This window comes from Schistocerca nitens, chromosome 11 (assembly GCF_023898315.1).
Source record: "Schistocerca nitens isolate TAMUIC-IGC-003100 chromosome 11, iqSchNite1.1, whole genome shotgun sequence".
NCBI lineage: Eukaryota > Metazoa > Arthropoda > Insecta > Orthoptera > Acrididae > Schistocerca > Schistocerca nitens.
The window spans coordinates 161,014,195-161,035,056 of record NC_064624.1 but is presented as its reverse complement, the minus strand read 5'-3'; the positions used below and the strand labels follow the sequence as shown (position 1 = coordinate 161,035,056).

The following is a 20,862-nucleotide window of genomic DNA, read 5'->3' as shown; positions in this document are numbered from 1 at the left end:
CGCAGGTTCGAATCCTGCCTCGGGCATGGATGTATGTGATGTCCTTAGGTTAGTTAGGTTTAAGTAGCTCTAAGTTCTAGGGGACTGATGACCTCAGATGTCCCATAGTGCTCAGAGCCATTTGAACCACAATCGACAAGAATCTTCAATACATTCGCTTTTGAAACAAAAGTAATTACATTTATAAAAATATTCGTGTATTAGAAAGTCGTCTGAAGTGTAAAAAAGTGCGAATCATTGGACTCCATAAAATTTTTTAAGCATAAATGAAAGTGCTTATGATAGCTGAAGACGATAGAAATATATGCTTCTCATGCATGAGATGTGTTGACATTCTCTTGCTTTCAACGAAACAAACTGCAAATATAGAAATATTTGAAAGTATGTCTTATTGAATGAGTTGTAGCTTCTGCCACTGAATCAGTGTGATTCGTCTGTTTTTACATGTATTTGACGATAATTCATGTCTCTTGGTAACCTACTAACGCACAGAATGCAAAAATATAACACCTATTCCATTAATTAAGTAGAAAATAATTAAAAACAAACATTATCCTTCAGACGTTTGTGACTGTCTGCTTTTTCACCGCTTGGACGCTAGGTCGCTCCAGATCCCTAGAGTGTGTCGTGACTGTCTTTATTTCTTAGACTGTGATAAAATGCTCCTCTAGGTTTCTGATTGACAGTCCTCGAATACGGCAGAATGCAGCGTCGCAAAACCTTTCAGTTTCATGCCACTTGCTTTATCAATATTTTATACAAGCTGCGACGCCAACCTATAAAGTATCAAATTTAAATATCATCATGTAATACAAGTATTTCGAAAAGCAACTATAAACTGTAGTTTTCCGCGCCCTGTTTTTCTGTTTTTGAAGTTCGCTACGACGCCACAGGGAGTGCTGCTGTCGTCTCTTTCTGACGTACCTTGCAAAATGTAAATTGCTTTCGATGTTCAGTTGTGGTAGTCAGTCACAGAAATTAATAATTATGTCCTCCACGTAATAAACAAGCGAGCAGAAATTACAATCATAAATAAAGAAAAAACCAAACATTATTTCGAAATCGAGTAGAAGCAGCAATTTTGCAGTGTTACAATTTGTTCGGCCTCAGGACGGTGTCAGCGATTAGTATATTGATACGATGCTACGGCGAGTTTGTCAACAATACATTAATGTTACCTAGCAAGGAACGTGAACGTCATTTTATTCCATGTGTTAACGGCAGTGGTTGAATCAGCGTTGTTAACAGCTATGATGGTTTGTGAAAACGTGTGGATTTCGCGTGATGTTATTTTAGGTTATGTTTATCGTAACAAAAGATTAGTGTTGCTGTCGACAGGCTTTTAATTATTCGAATTGCGGAAGAGAGGTAAATAGTTTTCCCTTATTGCTTTTTGTGCATATTACGCTTCCATACCGCATATGACCTGTTAAATTTACCCAAGTCAATGTGTACGAATATCGCGTTGTGAAGTGCTTGCTGTTTTCGCCTTGCCGATGAATTCTCAGAATGCGTAAAAGAAACGGCTTGCATTGTGATGAATTGCTTTGATTTTGCTGCGGTTCCTGTGTAGTGTGGACCTCAGAGAAAATTAAAGTAGTTGTTAAACATTTTGTGATGGAGTAGAAAAAGACACGCAGTGAAGTTGAAACTTCCGCTGCATACATCATGACGTAACATTGTTAGCGAATTCATGACAAGGGACTAGAGCCGTTTTTGCTGTGACGTCATATACTGACACCCCGGATTGTAGTGAGAGTAGTTGCATCGTATTCTTCAGTATTTTCCATTGAGATGCCCACATTTACATCATTTCAGAGACTCGTTAAACGGGAATGGAGCGCAATGCTGTAGGAGGTACTCATTCTGTTGCATTTGCTGTAGCTGATTAGAGTGCTTTTTAATATCATTTAGTCCCTTCTGCACTGTAAATTAGTAAACAGTGTGTCAGCAGGAGTATATAAAAGTATTCTTATTTCATAGTAGTTTTGTACAGTGAAATCACCTGGACAGACCTTATTTTACTAATCGTATTAGACAGAGCTGTTATGCAAGTGTTTTTTTTTTTTTGTTTTTTTTTCCACCTTCATTGCCGAAGAGCATTACATGGCACCAAACTTTAACAGAACATTCATCATGGTTACACAGTTGTAAGTAAACCACTTCAGCTAATCAGTTTTATATGTTAAGGTGTTACTAATATGGCACTACAATCATTTTAACCTTTTTCTTATGTAAAATTGAGGTTTACAGCAGTAAATCATTTTAATTAGCAAATTCACTCCACATTTATATGATGTTGAAGTTCGAATTATTGTGGGAAAAGCAGGGTGCATCTCCTGTAATGCTCACAGTAAGATAGTATAGCCTACCTTAAACTAGTGCTATGGAGAAACAACTTTTGATAACAATTTATTCCCATCATGTGTGCTGTTCAAAATTTTTTTATTTTATTTATTTATTATTTTTTTTTTTTTCGTTATTATGAGACAGTGCTCTGACTCTTCACAACATGCAGTTCGGAATTGAGTATGGCTGTTTTTAGCTGACTCCTTGTTTTTTCAGGTGCTTAGAACTGCAGTCACATGGAGTGGATCAAGAAACAAGAAATGCTCGAGATACCTGTTGTGCCAAGACTCCATGGTAAGAGGTTTCCTTGTATTTCTCATCATTGTTCCATTCACTTCTGTGGGCAGCCTGCTAGTGAATAAATATAGTTCATATCATGTTGCTGGAAGTATGACTAACCATACTCTGCAAATCACTCTGAAGCGCTTCGCAGAGAGTATGTCTCTCTTGTACCGGTTACTGCGGCATTTCCCTTTTCCACTCGTGTATGGAACCCATGAGGAATAATTGTGTACATGCCTTTGTGCCTGCTGCAATGGGCCTTGTTTTGCCCTCACAATCTTTATGGGAGCGATATGTAGGTGGTTGTGGGTCGACAGAAGCGTCCGATCCCACGCATCGGCTTTGACCCGTGACGTAAGGGTGTTGTCGTGTGTGACGTCATGACAGCGCGGAGTTTGGTTTGAGTGTGGCTGTCTCCAGTTCTGTTTTATCTTATTTTATTTACTTTTCTGATCTGTTCGTTCTATCTCGTGAGATTTTTTTTAAATTTAAAAACACTTATTACTTATTTTAATTATCTGTTTCCTCCAATTTCTGTTTTAGTTTATTATATTTACCTTTCTGATCTGTTCGTTCTATCCCATGAGATTTTTTTTTTTTAAAAGACAAAAAACACTAATCAGCTACTGAAGCATCTTTATCTTCTATAGGTTGCAGGGGTTACGACCCCTGGGGAGGTGGGTGGGTATTCATGCATGGCTGTCTTCACTTACACGTTGTAGCTACGCAAGGCGTCTAAAATTGTTTATATTTAGTTTGCCCCCCCCCACCCAAAACACCCCATTTCCCTCGCTTGTCCCGTTAGTGTCATTAGGCTTCTTGTGGAAAGTGTGTGTGTTTGTTTTTGTTTCAGCCATATTTGTGACGTCATGGGTCAAAGCAGACGGGCGGGATCGGACGCTTCCGTATTTCCGTGGTTGTAGTATATTTGTGGACTCACTGCTCGGAGTTGCTTCTAGAAACTTCCTCAGGATAGTTTACATCTGTCTTAAAGTGTAGGTCAATTGAGTTCTTTCAGCATCTTCTTGGCTCTCTCCCATAGGTCAAAGAAACCTGTGATCATTCGTGTTACACCTCTTTGTATCTCTTCAATATCCCTTGCTAATCCTATTTAGTACAGGTCTCACACACTTGAACAGTGTTCTGAGATGGTTCAGACAATAGTTTTTCAAGCAATCTCTTTTGTAGTCATTGTCATGAACACACAATTTGAACAGCAAGGGTCCCAACACACTTTCTTGGGCAGGGTTCCCACAAGTTCTGGAGGGTTGACCAAAGCGTCCGATCCCACCCGTCGGCTTTGACCCGTGACGTAAGGCTATTGTGGTGTGTGATGTCACGACGACGTGGAATTTAGTTTGTGAGAGTGGCGTGTTTGTAGGTGTCGTTTTGATGCGATCGGTGGTGCTGTCTGGTGGTGTGTTAGGTGATGTTTTTGGTTCAGTTTGCGAGTGTGCCATTGTGTGTGAATTTTGATAAACTGTTTCTTTTTATGTCTTTGGTAGGTAGGATATGACTGACAGTGTCAACAGTTTTCGGTTGTCGGCTACGATGGGGGACAGTGCGTTGTCTGTAATAAAATTTCTTCAACTATTCGGATTTTTGGATGAAGTCGTGAAGCGTTCAGTACGTTGTGAAGAAATGGGGCTTACTTAAAGTTCCGGCGTCTCGGACCAGGGACGGCTGTATCTGGAGATGTCGTAAGGATAACAGGTCAAGGGAAGTGTTTGATCCCAATGTGTGGCTGTGAATGTTGGTATTGGTATCGGGAGATGTTTTTGAGCTATGCAGGTCAAGGGGAGTGTTCGATCCCAATTTATGAAATCGGGAGCTGCTGTTGAGCTGTATAGGTCAAGGGAAGTGTCCGATTCCAGATGATATTGTGTTTAGTGGTATTTGGGGAGTTTTGTGATGTCGTTTTTTTTTTGTCGTTTTGTGTGGTTTTGTATGGGGGTGGGTGTCTAAATTTGTTTATATTTAGTTTGCCCCCAGCCAAAAACACCCCTTTTCCCACGCTTGTTCCGTCAGTGTCATTAGGTTTTTTGTGGAAAGTGTGTGTGTTTGTTTTTCGATGTATTTTTGTCCTCATAATGTGTACGTACCGACTTTATATGCGCCATATTGGAATCGTGGTTTATGGTCGTTTCTGCCATATTTGTGACGTCATGGGTCAAAGCAGAAGGGCGGGATCGGATGCTTCTGTATTTCCCTTCCTCAGGATAGTTTACATCTGTCTTAAAGTGTAGGTCAATTCAGTTCTTTCAGCATCTTCTTGGCTCTCTTCCATGGGTGAAAGAAACCTGTGATCATTCGTGTTACACCTCTTTGTATCTCTTCAGTATCCCTTGCTAATCCTATTTAGTACAGGTCTCACACACTTGAGCAGTGTTCTGAGATGGCTCAGACAATAGTTTTTCAAGCAGTCTCTTTTGTAGTCATTGTCATTAATACACAATTTGAACAGCATGGTTCCCACAAGTTCTGGAAATCAGGGAAATATCAAGGAATTTCAAACATGTCAGGGAAATTTGAAACAAAAAAAAAAAAAAAAAAAAGGAAACTCGAAAAATCTTGTTTTGTCTCAGTAGATGAAATGCTTTGTTTACTGAGGTGTCTTGCATTGTTGCTGATTAGGCACAGCTGAGTATGTGCACCACTTCCTACACCCTCATTCTTACTGCTTCTCCCCTTCCTAACACTCCCGTCAGCATGCAGTCAGTACTGCCACCACTTCTTGCCTCTAGCCTAGCAGCTGCCGACAAGAGGCAGGGAGGTGTGAGGAATCGTTTGTTTGGATCTGATTCTCAGAGATTGTTTACACAGCGGCTGGGGATGGTGGTCATGTGAGCATGAGTTTTGTCTGAGTGATAATGTGTGTGTGTGTGTGTGTGTGTGTGTGTGTGTGTGTGTGTGTGTGTGTGTGTGTGTGTGTCGCGCGCTCTCATTTGCTGGCAAAAGCCATGGTGGAAAATTTAGTTTTGAGTGTGTGATTGTCTTTTCTACGTGCCTGTCTGTGGCTCGGTGATCATCTTTACGGTGAGTTTCCACCTATCCTTATTAGTATTGATTCTCAGAGTATTGTTGCAAGTTATCAGTTGCACGGATTGATCACTGCAGTGTCATTTCATCAACATGAGGTCTGCGACACATGAATAGCTAGCCACGTGAGTGGTCTCCCACGACGGGCCAAAACCGTGGGCCATTTCTGCAAGTATCTCTAACAGATCAGGCCTGCCAATCTGTAGCCTATCGGTTCCCACTAATGTGCAGTCTCGGCCCGTCTCACCGATCTACCCACAGGTGGGGTCTGTTTGTCAGTGGCATAATGCGGCATACGAGGGCAGTTCAATAAGTAATGCAACACTTTTTTTTCTCGGCCAATTTTGGTTGAAAAAACCGGAAATTTCTTGTGGAATATTTTCAAACATTCCCGCTTCGTCTCGTATAGTTTCATTGACTTCCGACAGGTGGCAGCGCTATACGGAGCTGTTAAAATGGCGTCTGTAACGGATGTGCGTTGCAAACAACGGGCAGTGATCGAGTTTCTTTTGGCGGAAAACCAGGGCATCTCAGATATTCATAGGCGCTTGCAGAATGTCTACGGTGATCTGGCAGTGGACAAAAGCACGGTGAGTCGTTGGGCAAAGCGTGTGTCATCATCGCCGCAAGGTCAAGCGAGACTGTCTGATCTCCCGCGTGCGGGCCGGCCGTGCACAGCTGTGACTCCTGCAATGGCGGAGCGTGCGAACACACTCGTTCGAGATGATCGACGGATCACCATCAAACAACTCAGTGCTCAACATGACATCTCTGTTGGTAGTGCTGTCACAATTGTTCACCAGTTGGGATGTTCAAAGGTTTGTTCCCGCTGGGTCCCTCGTTGTCCAACCGAACACCATAAAGAGCAAAGGAGAACCATCTGTGCGGAATTGCTTGCTCGTCATGTGGCTGAGGGTGACAATTTCTTGTCAAAGATTGTTACAGCCGATGAAACATGGGTTCATCACTTCGAACCTGAAACAAAACGGCAATCAATGGAGTGGCGCCACACCCACTCCCCTACCAAGAAACAGTTTAAAGCCATACCCTCAGCCGGTAAAGTCACGGTTACAGTCTTCTGGGACGCTGAAGGGGTTATTCTGTTCGATGTCCTTCCCCATGGTCAAACGATCAGCTCTGAAGTGTATTGTGCTACTCTTCAGAAATTGAAGAAATGACTTCATCATGTTCGTAGGCACAAAAATCTGAATGAACTTCTCCTTCTTCATGACAATGCAAGACCTCACACAAGTCTTCGCACCCGAGAGGAGCTCACAAAACTTTAGTGGACTGTTCTTCGTCATGCACCCTACAGCCCCGATCTCGCACCGTCGGATTTCCATATGTTTGGCCCAATGAAGGACGCAATCCGTGGGAGGCACTACGCGGATGATGAAGAAGTTATTGATGCAGTACGACGTTGGCTCCGACATCGACCAGTGGAATGGTACCGTGCAGGCATACAGGCCCTCATTTCAAGGTGGCGTAATGCCTTAGCATTGAATGGAGATTACATTGAAAAATAGTGTTGTGTAGCTAAAAGATTGGGGAATAACCTGGTGTATTTCAATGCTGAATAAAACAACCCCTGTTTCAGAAAAAAAAAGTGTTGCATTACTTATTGAACTGCCCTCGTATTTTTGTGGTTTATCCGAGGACCCAGGACTGATGTGCTCCTCGGCAGGCCACAGGCAATTGTTTTTAGGATTTGTGACTGTCTCACTGCAAGTACATTGTACGGTGCGGTGTTTTGTAGACATTTTGTTTATCCTAGTACATTTTGGCACTTTCAAAAGAATTTATATATTAGAAAGTATGGACGATAAGAAGAAGAAAATTGTGGCCATCGTCGGCGGTTTGTATGCTATGTACCCACCTATTTCTCAAAAGAAAATTCATACAACACATATAAAATAAGACATAACACAGTAGGTAATAACTGGCAATATAAATGTGTTCACAACTACAAGGAATTTTATATACCCCCGGTGTAGACAAAGCGTGTCGAGCATCTTTTGCTGATCTTAAATGTTCTTTTATTTTCCTGGTGGGTCGGAAAATAGTTTTCAACCCATACTTGCTTAACACTTTCCCAATGCGATCTGTGACCTTACTAATGAACGGAAGAAAAACCTTCCCGGCGGCTGTTGTTCATCGTTGCTCCTGATTCTCTGCCTAGAGTCAAGTGCTCGATCCATCTCCCTGCTAGAATAGCCATTCTTTGCACAAGTCGACCGTAGATGTTCAATCTCGTCTTTTAAATAAACAGGTTCACAAATTTTGTGCACCCTGTCTGCCGAGGTCTTTATTACACGTCTTTTTTGTTTATGCCGGTAGTTTGAATCTTTGTGCAGATAACGATCAGTACGTGTGGCCTTTCTCTACACCATATGGACTATTGTTCTGTCCTGTCGTTTAATCACACACATCCAGAAAATTCAGTCGCCCATTACTATCCGTCTCTGTAGTAAATTGGATTTTCGGATTAATGCTGTTTAGATGTGTCAGGGAGGCATCCAACTCCTTTGCTCCGTGTGTCCATACTACGAAAGTGTCATCAACATAGTGATACCATCTGGCTGGTCTCTTACTGGCAGTCTGCAACGTCCATTGTTCAAAAGTCTCCATAAACAAGTTAGCCACAGCAGGACTGCCATAACCACCCTGTCAATCTGTTCATAAAGGTCACTATTGTATTGATAATAGGTTTTGGTGAGGCAGTGTCTAAATAATGCCACAATATCGGTAGGAAAAATATCCGCTATGCGCGAGATAGCTTCGAGAGGGGAGAGTTTTGTACATCGACCGTGGCCTATCAGTCCGGAAGTTTTAAGTGAAGACAATATCGACTGTGAAAACCTACATTGTATGAGCAGTAGTCTCTTGTTTCTTTACATTAAGGGGAGCCGGAGGTGCCTATGCTGCCCATGTTAAAATCACTAAGTTTGAGGAACATTTATGAATAAACTACCAAATAGAAAAATTTGAATTTTTTTTTTTACATATAGTGGTTTAGTATTGCAGTTATGACAGAGGGATTTTTGAGTATCTTTTCTAGTTTCCTTCCAATTATTTTTTTTATTAATGACCCAAATTTTTTTTACAAATAATTGCTTTATAATTAAACTGAAATGAAACTACTGAACATATTGCCAAATGGCTGTGTTACAATGTAAGTTTGACCACTAGGAGTGCTGCATAAAAATTTCATTTCTCTAGCTTGAGTGGATTTTGAGAAAATGTTCCTCATATTCGAAAAATTCTAATTTACGGGCAATGGCTATCAAAGTTTCTCAATACATTCCTGCACTTTAGGCTGGATTATCAGGGTCTTCTTCTTCATCCTCCAAAAGCTTCCTCTTCTGTCTTCCTTTCTGGCCTGTTGTTCCATCATACTTCTTATGCCTTTCTCTTCTTTCCGCCCCTCTTATCCTTTCTCTGTCAATATTTCTTAATGCTCGTACAGTGTTCACCCCAGCTGTAAATCCTAATGCCTTCAGAACTTCACACTGTTCGCTTGGTTGTAGGTTGCTATTGCATCATAAATGCCAAAGTGCAGTGTTTTTATGCTTACAAACACCCTTTTAGGAATCACTTTCCAAATCAAATTGTTTACGCTCTCATTAGGATTCTGCGTCTTTCCGTGTAGACATTTGTGTAACAATTCTGGCTGTGCTAAGTCATGAAAAATTGGTTTTATTGTTCCCTCCTGATTGTTGTACATACTGCATATTACCCGCTTTACACAAGAAGTATAATACTACCAACAACAGGCGCAACACTGAACTAATTCGAAACTGTAAACAGAAAAGAGACGATGTTCCGCGCTCTTATTCATTGTAGTATCGCAACTTGGTATTAGTGTTAATTTTCTTTTCCCTACGTTCTTCCTCTTCTTATATACACGGTTACTAAAACGTGGCATCGTAACCAGAACAAAAGTGTATGACAATATTAAATGGAGCAAGATGTTCGAAATTCTGAGGAAAAAAGGAGTAAGCTGTAAGGAAATACGGATAATATTTGTCACAGAAAACAATGTAGCCAACCCTTGCACACTCGCTGTATGCGTAACATAAGGCGCTGTATGCGTAACAGGCCGAGAAAATCCCAAGCAGTTCGCCAGGTAGTCACGAGAGGTTTTAGATGCATTCAGCGGCCGCCCATTTTCTCTGCAGGCGTGGGGGAAAATGGTAATAACTCCACTTCTAGGGCGAGTAGAACAATAATTCAAAGTTTACATTAAAGAGGAATGTTCCAATTAATTTTCGGTAGCAAAAAAAAAAAAAAAATCGTAATTTTTTGGATTTGGCCACATCCGGCTCCCCTTAACTGTCTGCGATGGAGGGTCCTTCCCATCAGGAACTGTTCTGCTAGGTACATATCTATCCAGTGCATGGTCAAGTTTTCTTTTAACTTGAGCCATAGTTCTAAGTGCTCCTGTCTGCACATATAAATTATTCAACTTGATTTAGCTGACCTTTGTACTTTGCTAATTATTGTTGCTACAGCTATTTGTGGTCAGTGAAGCCAGTTTGTGTGGATATTTGCAAAGAGGTCAGGTCTGTTTGACAGCATTAGATGCCAATAATGCAGTATAATAAAAAAATTCATTTAATTTTTTATCTTACATGCAACAGTGAATAAAGTATAGCATATGTTGAACCTCACATGGGGTAGAGGATAGAGTTTATACCTAATGTTTAGTAGGGTAGGATAAATTTATAATGTACCACTAACTGGTTAGCCGATATGTTTGCATAAAAGTTGCATTTATCTTGATCTGATTGGCTTCTTATTAAAAATCATCTTTAATGTGCAATGTAGAATGAAGATAAATTTTAAATGAATGTTTGTGGTTAAATGTTACAAAACAGATCTAGGTAGTGAATTATCACATTGTATACATGCTATGTAAGTGACTTGTGACTTCTTTATAAACGTTATATGTTTGTTGAGATTTAAAGTAATTATTTTGGGAAGAAGCTTGAAGAGACTTTCATTGGTGTGTGCGGTAATTTTCATAGTGATCTTAACAGTAAGAGTTAAAATTAAATATGTAAATGAGCCCTGAGAGGGACCAACAGCAGATGATTTTGATTTCAGACAAATCTTACTAGTAAACATTAATTAACTGTATGCATGTACTGTGATTGATTAAAAAATCAATTTCTCTTTTGGCAGCCAACTTGTAGCAATGTTAAGAGGTGACACATTTACTATTGACATGTTTGTTCAAAGCTGCTACCAGCATTGATAAATAATGTTTGCAAATTTGAAAGGAGATTGCTGAAAACCAGAGCAGTTGTCAGTATAAATTACAAGACTACACTTACACATAACTTGAAATCCAACCAGATACAAACATTGGGAGGGTGGTCAGCATCGGCAGGGGTTTAGACACACTGGATGCCATGAGCTTTGTTACACGGCAGCCAACCAGGGCTGATGGAATTAGCCTCACGAGCAGTCTACTTGTGGACACTCTGGGCTTGCCAAACATATTAATTTCAGCATTCACATTATGCTCTGTTGTGGAAGTATTGTGGTAGCTTTATTTTGCCATTTACCATTTGAATTTCAGTGTGGATAAAAGTGCTTTATTGGAACTAGTACAGGGGAAGTGACCAGGTTGGGATGAATTTCAGCTGCAGTACTACAACTGTGATCCTAAACCGGCTCTGTGGCAGAGATGGAGGAAAGCAAATGTATGTGACATTCGTTAAATATGGTAATAGGGTGGGTCAAATCTATCAGTACAAAATAAGCTTAAGATAATAGCGGTATAAAATTAATTGAAAATTCTGGAAAGGATGAAAGCCAGTTCTGAAGATTTGTACATCAGTCGATCTTGGAACTTGCAATAGAGCGTAACGGGAGATGCTTTATGAACTGTTAGGTACCGTTGAAGGAAGCTTTTCAATATACCACCCGATCCACATTACACTGAACACAGTGTGTAATGAAACATCTTTTGCTTCATAATTTTTGATCAGATGCTAATGCATACATTATGTACACAATATAGTATAACTAATTAGCTTACCTGCCTCAAGGTAAATGTAATTAGCCAGAATCTGTAATTAGCAGTAGCATTACTTTGGACTCAGCAATTTGATGAAGGATATAGGAAAACTGTGACTTTTGAAAAAAATAAGTGAAGATTTCACAACTGTTGGCATCAAATTCCAGCTTGTAACTAATTAGCAAATTAATCACTAAAATTTGATTATTTCATGTAAAGCCAAATTAACAATTTGAAATGTTTCATGACATCAGATGTCATTAAACTCATGTTGGATCTTAGGGAATCATGTTATCAAAGATGCCAGACTCAGAATGCCTGAAGTTAATTTTGTAGTTACACCTTCTAGAAATTTCCAGTGTAAACAAATGACCTTATTGAGATTCTGACAAAACAAAGCTCTGAAGGATCTCACTAATTCTAAGGCAATGTCATCTTCTCCAGAGTCCTTGTTTCAGCTAGGATCTTACAGTGCTCTGTCAAATTCTTATTGTATCTCTGATGTCATCTTCAGCTACTTACTCTTCCATTTCTATAGTATTGCCTTCAATTTCATAATATTCATGCTAATGCCATCTAAATTTAATCAATTAAATTGGAAAGAAGACTGATACCTGATAAAAAAAGCTGCTTCCTCAATTTTGCTATGTGGTGTAATATTTACTTTCTTACAGTTCAATTTTTGAGAGGATATTATTGTGTCCATCTTTGACACTGAGTCTTTTTTCCAGTACATTACCACTTATTTGTACAAGTAACACCATTACTTGCTATGTAGCTACCAGAACTTCTCAATCCCTTAATCTATTTAGAAATGGTAGCTCATGTTGTTTTAATTTTCTTTTGAACTTATTGGTTCCCAATTTCTTGCTTTATGTTACTTGTATGCTCTTGCACCAAACTTCACTCTGACTCCTAGAAAGTCTACATGAAAATTATTTTTGTGCATTTTATTGTAGTTGTATAGACCATCTTTATGCTGAGTCTCACTTTTGTTGTCAGTGGCACAAACCATTATGGAGTAGATGTGTTGAGAAATGAACACAGGAATTTGAACATTTGTAAAAATGCTCCTGAAAAATGTGGTGTTGCATGCTTTACTTATTATTACTGCTCACTTCTGCTGAACAAATATTTTATTTGTTTGACGTGCACTGCATCAGAAGATAATCCCAGATAATTGCAGGGAGTGAAAGTACAAAAAAATAAGCCATTGCAGTATTCCCCTAGAGAAGCTCAAATATTGTGCATTGGTTAGCACACCAGACTCACATTTGGGAGGACAACGGTTTAAACCTCTGTTCAGCCATCCTGATCAAGGTTTTCTGTGCTTTCCCTAAATCACTTAAAGCAAATGCCAGGATGGTTTCTTTGAAATGGCATGGCCAACTTCCTCCTCTCTCATTTCCCAATCCGAACCTGTGCTCCTGTTTAACATCTCCTCCTCTCTTCCATGTGTAAATAAAAGGATTCAGTGTGTCACATTAAGAAATCCTGGAGTGTGCACAAGGAAACAACTTCTTCAGAATGGGAATCAATTCGGGTGTTATGCTGCTCTTATTACCTGTAAATGACCTGCCATCATTAATGAAGAAGGTTCAACACTTGAAAATGTAATTTTATTTTAAAATTAATAACTGTTTCTCTGCACATGGAGAGAGTTTAGCTAAATCACAATACATGCAGCGCAGTACTGCACAAGGCCTGCCACACCATCAGAAATAATTCACAAGGTGAAATCAGTAAATGGAATGGAAAATTGGGAACCTGATCTAGAAGTCACATGTTTTATAATTAAACATCAAATCTCTGCAGTGTTGCATTATGGATAACATCAAATTTTGGGGATGAAAATGTCAGAAAGTTCACATATTTTTCCAATTGTCACTCACTAATGTTTGACATCATGTACTTAGGCAACCTGTTATTGAAAAAGAAAGTGTTTGGTTCACAAAAGTATGTAGTAAGGATAGTGCATTGTTCACTCTAGAACCTCTTACAACTGTTTAAATATTTAGGCATTGTGGCGACAGCCTTACAGTACATTGTCTCCCATAATACGTTTGCTGTCAATAAAGTTTGAAACAACAATAACATTCGTAAAATATAATATTGGAAGGAGAAGTTGTTCTTCTCAATAACCCATGGGAGCACAAAAGCAAATGGATATCCCTAAGCAAAATGTAAGTAACTGAAAGTACATGCTTGAAATATATTGGCACAATAAAATTATGTTTAAACATGAAGTGTTGTGTTTACCTGCCAACTAAATTCACATTAACATCTTTTGTCTGCAGATGACTCACGACCAGTACGTGATAATGTACAAATGGTCTTGCAGAAGTGTATAATATGAAATTTAAATAGTGACAAAATGAAAAAATGTTCTTTAGGCCTAATTTTTGCAGTTTTGGTATCACTCAAAATATATTCACATTTCTAGATTTGAATAAAGAAAACTCACAGGTAATGGAACAGAGGTGTTGAAATGTATTGTGGTTTGCATAACAGGCAGATCTTGCATACAATAATTTACACTGCCTGAAGATATTTGCACAGCCTATAAAGTGTTCTCCAGGTTCTCCAGAAAAGATTGAAACTGTATTTAAAGAGATAATGGATGAGAAACAAGCAGGATTTATGAAGGATTGATCTACCACAGATCACATATTTGTTCTAAAATGAATAATAGCGAAATATTGAGAATACAACAAAACAGTAACAATATTGTTTGTTGATTTTAAGAAAGCCTACAATAGCATAAAACAGAAAATTTGAGGAAGAAAATGCAGAGGTTTGGAAAACCAAAGAAAATTATAGGACTTGTAGAAGTTGTACAGAATGGCTCAGAAGGGACCATGAAAGTGGATAGAGAGTATTTAATTGCTTTTTGACATACAAATGGTAATCAGGCAAGGATATGGAATATCACCACTCTTGTTCAGCATAAGGCTGGGATGTATTGAATGTGCAACAAGTGAAGGAGAAGAGGTAATTAGTATAGGGATAAAAATAAATGTAAATAAGTAATACACAACTGCAACCAGTCACTTTTTTTCAATAATAATGCTTTATTACATGAACCGGTTTTCGAACCCTTTCAGGTTCATCTTCAGATGATTTCGGGAGGATCCGGGAAGTTACATCATTACTGGTAGTAGCATAATGCTGGATGCTGGTTCTATGGCAGAAAGATGGGTCACACAGATAAGCTATAGTCATGGCGATACATTAAAGTGTGACCCATCTTTCTGCCATAGAACCAGCATCCAGCATTATGCTACTACCAGTAATGATGTAACTTCCCGGATCCTCCCGAAATCATCTGAAGATGAACCTGAAAGGGTTCGAAAACCGGTTCATGTAATAAAGCATTATTATTGAAAAAAAGTGACTGGTTGCAGTTGTGTATAACTTATTAACATTCAATATACAGCCACGGTTCTAAAATATTCGTAATGGATAAGCATAATGAAAATAAATGTACTTGCCTTTGCAGCTAATGTAGCATTAATTGATGAAAATCTAGATGGCCTGAAAATATTGGCAAGACAGCTCTTCCAGAAAAAGTTGAAAGAATGTAAAAGACGAAAAAGGGGGCATCTTTGCAGATCTACAGCCACATTTTGGAAGAAGCATTACAGTTTAAATATCTTGGTGTTGTAGTAAATAACAGAAATGATGAAAACAAGAAGTAGAAGAGTAGACAAAAGCAGCATCCAGAACATCATATTGACTCAGCAGACCACAGCAATCTGAAGTTTTTAAAGAGGGACCAAAATGAGAATACATAAAATTATAATCGGAGCAGTATTGTTATGTGGGGCATAAATATGGGGAGAAGATAATTGTACAGAAAGAAAGATGAAGGGTTGGAAATAAAATCCAGCACAAGATATTTGGATAGATCTGTGAGTGAGGAGGCTGGAAAAAGAAAGAACAGGGAGCTGAGGGGGAGGTATGTTATGAACAAGAGACCAAGACAAGGAGACTGAGATGGGCCAGTGTAGCGATTTTTATTTATTTTTATTTATTTTTTTCCATGTATTGGGTGTGTATGTGTAGTTGCGCTGTTAATAATGCATTGTAAGAACACACAAGGCTACACAAAACATTCACAGCAACTTCTTATCATGGACAAGTATTATTATTTTTGATATTGTTAGGGCTTTCTATATTCAAGTACCCAATAAATAAATTACTTTGGAATGTCTATATAGACATAAAATTAAATTAGTAACAGCTCGGTGTGAAGCAGCGTGATATTTTACATTTAGAAATATCTCAGGGTTGTAATTCAACGTCTTTTCACTTGAATGATAATTTATACTTTTGCAGATCTGCATGGAGAGACACCTTTTTCATGGTACACCTATTGTTAATTCAAAGGTGATAACTTTCTGAACTGTGAAGATCTCATCACTTGAACAAAAGATAGAATTCAGTATTTATGCTCAAGAATTAATTGTAAACCCTCTCCATTTTGCTTCACTCCACTTACTATTGGAGTAATTTGATCAAGAATCTGCCATCTTCCAAAAGTCGGCCAACAATTCAAATTACAACTCAAGCTGTAGCACACGTTAATCTCTAAAAAAGAGTACAATTAAATTGTCACACATATAGGGATGATACCACTACTGAAATAAATGGTTTGGTTATAAATGACAGCGTATATCCAGAAATACATTACTAGATACGTACATTTCCAGCCATGTTTTCTCATATGAAGATTTGAACCAAAGTAAAATAATTCAGAAAATCTGTTTCTATTGTTTCGTTGTTCTCAAAACATAGATTATCTTGCAATATTGATACTACACACAGTGTGATAATTAACATTTTCACATATTCTTTTGCACACAGAATAACAGTTTCTTTAAACATGTCATGTCAACCATAAATAAATATTACTCATTTCCAGAGGACCAGTACATGAGCCATGTCAAAAGAGAGGTGGTATCAAGATTGAGAGAAGCATTAGAGAAGAAACCTGAAGGATGAAAACCGTTTTGCAGATCAGATGGAGAGATAAAGTAACCAAGGGTTTTCTGAAACTTGTAGCAAGGTAAGAAGGTTCCACAATAAACTTGTACTGCTATTGTCAATCATAGGCTTAAATGTAATTGTGGTCCACGAAAAGTTTTGAGAACAGAAGGCCTATGCTCATGCCAAACAATTGTTCCCTAATTTCATTCTACAGTTGCATGAGAAATAGGTTAGTTTCAGAATTTTCGGATGCTTACAAAACTATATTTTCGTAAGTTAGCGGTACAAGTGTTTTGGATACATAATTTAGTTCATAGCAAATCAGCGTTTGTGGTTAACAGTTCAGCCAAAGAATACACCACTTCTGAATTTCATTATATATCAACACAAATATACATGTGTTTTTGAGAATTTTTGGAAGCTAACATTGTCCTTTGCATAATTTTAGCAACTTTCTAGCTCAACAGATAATCAGTGGGCTTAATTTAAAGTTAATTGTTCACAGCCTTGTTATACATTGCCCAAGCAAAATGCAGCCTTATTTTGAATGCTGTTCTCGAACACGGGATGAGTTGGTTGGCATTCATAAGCAGCTGAAAATCGCCGTGACTGTCAAACAGTTGGCAGTTGGTGTGTGTTGAAAGAGCCCCCAAGAGGTATCTCAAATACAATGCTCTCCTGTGGATCCTGTCTCCTCTGAAGAAAGTACAGAATCTGTAATTACGCATCCACTTGACTGTGGGTGGCATGCCAATGGTAGATCTAGGCATCCTGTACAGGGTGGACAACCAGGGAGGATTCAGGTTGTTGTACAAATCCCCCTAACTGTCTTTCACTGGAACTGAAACTGAGTCAGTTTGTCACCTGTTTTGTCCAGTGTAAAGAGGAGGCAAACACAAAATGGTAAGAGTCTTATTAGTCATTGTCAGTTCAAACATTTGGTGAATGATTGTACACCTTAGGGAAATTGTAGCAAGGGACAGGAAAGAATACCAGATGCACTCAGTGTTTATGCCTGGGGGCCTCATTCAACATGTTGAACAGGTTATTCCAGCAGCCCTTGAGGGAACAGGGTGCAACCAACTGCAGATTGTAGTGCACATTGGAACAAATGGTGGCTGTCACCATTGGGTCATTCCAGTGACAGGCAGAGAAGGTTGAGATGGAGTGTCAGTGAAGCTCACAATTTGCAGCATTGTCCACAGAAGTGATTGTGGCCCTTTGCCTGTAAGGTTTGATGGAAGGACTGACCAGAGACTTCAAAGGTTCTGTGGAAAGGTAGGTTGCAACTTCCTGGACTTGCATGTAGGGTTGAGAACTGTAAGGCCCCACTATGTGGGTCAGCTGTGCACTATACATTGGCACCTGCTACTTAGGTAGCTGGCTGTGTGTGAGGTGTGCACAAGGGCTTTTAGATTGGGTGATTCTGAATCCATTCCATATAACAATAACTCTATGAAGTATCAGTGTAAGTTTGAAAGAAATGCCTTCCACAGGTGAGAGTATTAAAATCCTAATGGTTAACTGCTGGAGAACAAAGTGCCGGAGTTTGAAGCACTCCTAAAAAGCAATGAAGCTCACAGAATAATAGGTACAGAAAGCTGGTTGAAAACTAAAATTGATAGCAGTATGATTTTTGGGGAAAATTTAAATGTATATTGAAAGGCAAGGCAAATCAGAAGTATAGGCGGTTTGTTTGTCACAGTAGACAAGAAACTCAAATCCATTGATATAGAAATTAGAGCTGCATGTGAGATTGTTTGGGCAAGACTCCGTATCAGAGGTGGGCATAAAATGATAATTGGAACCTTCTATTGCTCACCAGACTCATCTCCTGATGTAACAGAAAACTTTAGAGAAAACCTCAGTTGACTTGTATGGAAGTTTCCCAGTCATACAGTAATCATTGGTGGAGACTTTAACCATCCAACAATTAATTGGCAAAATTACAGTTCTGTTAGTGGTGGGCATGATAAGACATCAGCTGAAAATTTGCTAAATGCCTTTTCTGAAAACTACATAGAACAGATAGTTTGGAACCCCACTCATGACAGAAATGTATTGGATATAATGTCAATGAATAGAGGATGACCACATTGAAACTGGTATCAGTGTCCATGATGTGGTTGTGGCAACAATGATTACCAGAGTGAAAAGGATGACTAAAACAAGCAGAACGATATATATATATATATATATATATATATATATATATATATATATATATATATATATATATATATATATATTCCTGGAAATGGAAAAAAGAACACATTGACACCGGTGTGTCAGACCCACCATACTTGCTCCGGACACTGCGAGAGGGCTGTACAAGCAATGATCACACACACGGCACAGCGGACACACCAGGAACCGCGGTGTTGGCCATCGAATGGCGCTAGCTGCGCAGCATTTGTGCACCGCCGCCGTCAGTGTCAGCCAGTTTGCCGTGGCATACGGAGCTCCATCGCAGTCTTTAACACTGGTAGCATGCCGCGACAGCGTGGACGTGAACCGTATGTGCAGTTGACGGACTTTGAGCGAGGGCGTATAATGGGCATGCGGGAGGCCGGGTGGACGTACCGCCGAATTGCTCAACACGTGGGGCGTGAGGTCTCCACAGTACATTGATGTTGTCGCCAGTGGTCGGCGGAAGGTGCACGTGCCCGTCGACCTGGGACCGGACCGCAGCGACGCACGGATGCACGCCAAGACTGTAGGATCCTACGCAGTGCCGTAGGGGACCGCACCGCCACTTCCCAGCAAATTAGGGACACTGTTGCTCCTGGGGTATCGGCGAGGACCATTCGCAACCGTCTCCATGAAGCTGGGCTACGGTCCCGCACACTGTTAGGCCGTCTTCCGCTCACGCCCCAACATCGTGCAGCCCGCCTCCAGTGGTGTCGCGACAGGCGCGAATGGAGGGACGAATGGAGACGTGTCGTCTTCAGCGATGAGAGTCGCTTCTGCCTTGGTACCAATGATGGTCGTATGCGTGTTTCGCGCCGTGCAGGTGAGTGCCACAATCAGGACTGCATACGACCGAGGCACACAGGGCCAACACCCGGCATCATGGTGTGGGAAGCGATCTCCTACACTGGCCGTACACCACTGGTGATCGTCGAGGGGACACTGAATAGTGCACGGTACATCCAAACCGTCATCGAACCCATCGTTCTACCATTCCTAGACCGGCAAGGGAACTTGCTGTTCCAACAGGACAATGCACGTCCGCATGTATCCCGTGCCACCCAACGTGCTCTAGAAGGTGTAAGTCAACTACCCTGGCCAGCAAGATCTCCGGATCTGTCCCCCATTGAGCATGTTTGGGACTGGATGAAGCGTCGTCTCACGCGGTCTGCACGTCCAGCACGAACGCTGGTCCAACTGAGGCGCCAGGTGGAAATGGCATGGCAAGCCGTTCCACAGGACTACATCCAGCATCTCTACGATCGTCTCCATGGGAGAATAGCAGCCTGCATTGCTGCGAAAGGTGGATATACACTGTACTAGTGCCGACATTGTGCATGCTCTGTTGCCTGTGTCTATGTGCCTGTGGTTCTGTCAGTGTGATCATGTGATGTATCTGACCCCAGGAATGTGTCAATAAAGTTTCCCCTTCCTGGGACAATGAATTCACGGTGTTCTTATTTCAATTTCCAGGAGTATATATATATATATATATATATATATATATATATATATATATATATATATATATATACACTCCTGGAAATTGAAATAAGAACACCGTGAATTCATATATATATATAACTCTTTGTCTTTAAATATGTCTGCTTGCGTCTGTATATGTGTGGATGGATATGTGTGTGTGTGTGCGAGTGTATACCCGTCCTTTTTTCCCCCTAAGGTAAGTCTTTCCGCTCCCGGGATTGGAATGACTCCTTACCCTCTCCCTTAAAACCCACATCTTTTCGTCTTTCCCTCTCCTTCCCTCTTTCCTGATGAGGCAACAGTTTGTTGCGAAAGCTTGAATTTTGTGTGTATGTTTGTGTGTGTGTCGACCTGCCAGCACTTTCATTTGGTAAGTCACATCATCTTTGTTTTTGTGTGTGTGTACAGTAGATAAAAAAATTAGTGGTGAATACGTCAATGAGGAACTTGAAACTTTCAACACGGGGCAGTACCATGTAGAGGAACTATGGCTCAAGCTGAAA

General features: G+C 40.0%; 1 long non-coding RNA gene across 2 annotated transcripts in view; it reads left to right on the top strand.

The window, feature by feature from the left end:
- Positions 1–1,009: 1,009 nt before the first annotated feature.
- Positions 1,010–20,862, top strand: part of LOC126212939 (uncharacterized) — a 33,402-nt gene continuing 13,549 nt past the window's right edge. Inside the window, exons 1-3 of one of the 2 annotated variants that reach the window (XR_007541011.1) lie at positions 1,010–1,368; positions 2,566–2,643; positions 16,620–16,763. This is a non-coding gene — a long non-coding RNA (uncharacterized LOC126212939). Of the gene's footprint in view, positions 1,369–2,003; positions 2,151–2,565; positions 2,644–16,619; positions 16,764–20,862 lie in introns of those variants that run through there. The other variant, XR_007541010.1, reaches the window with a different exon arrangement.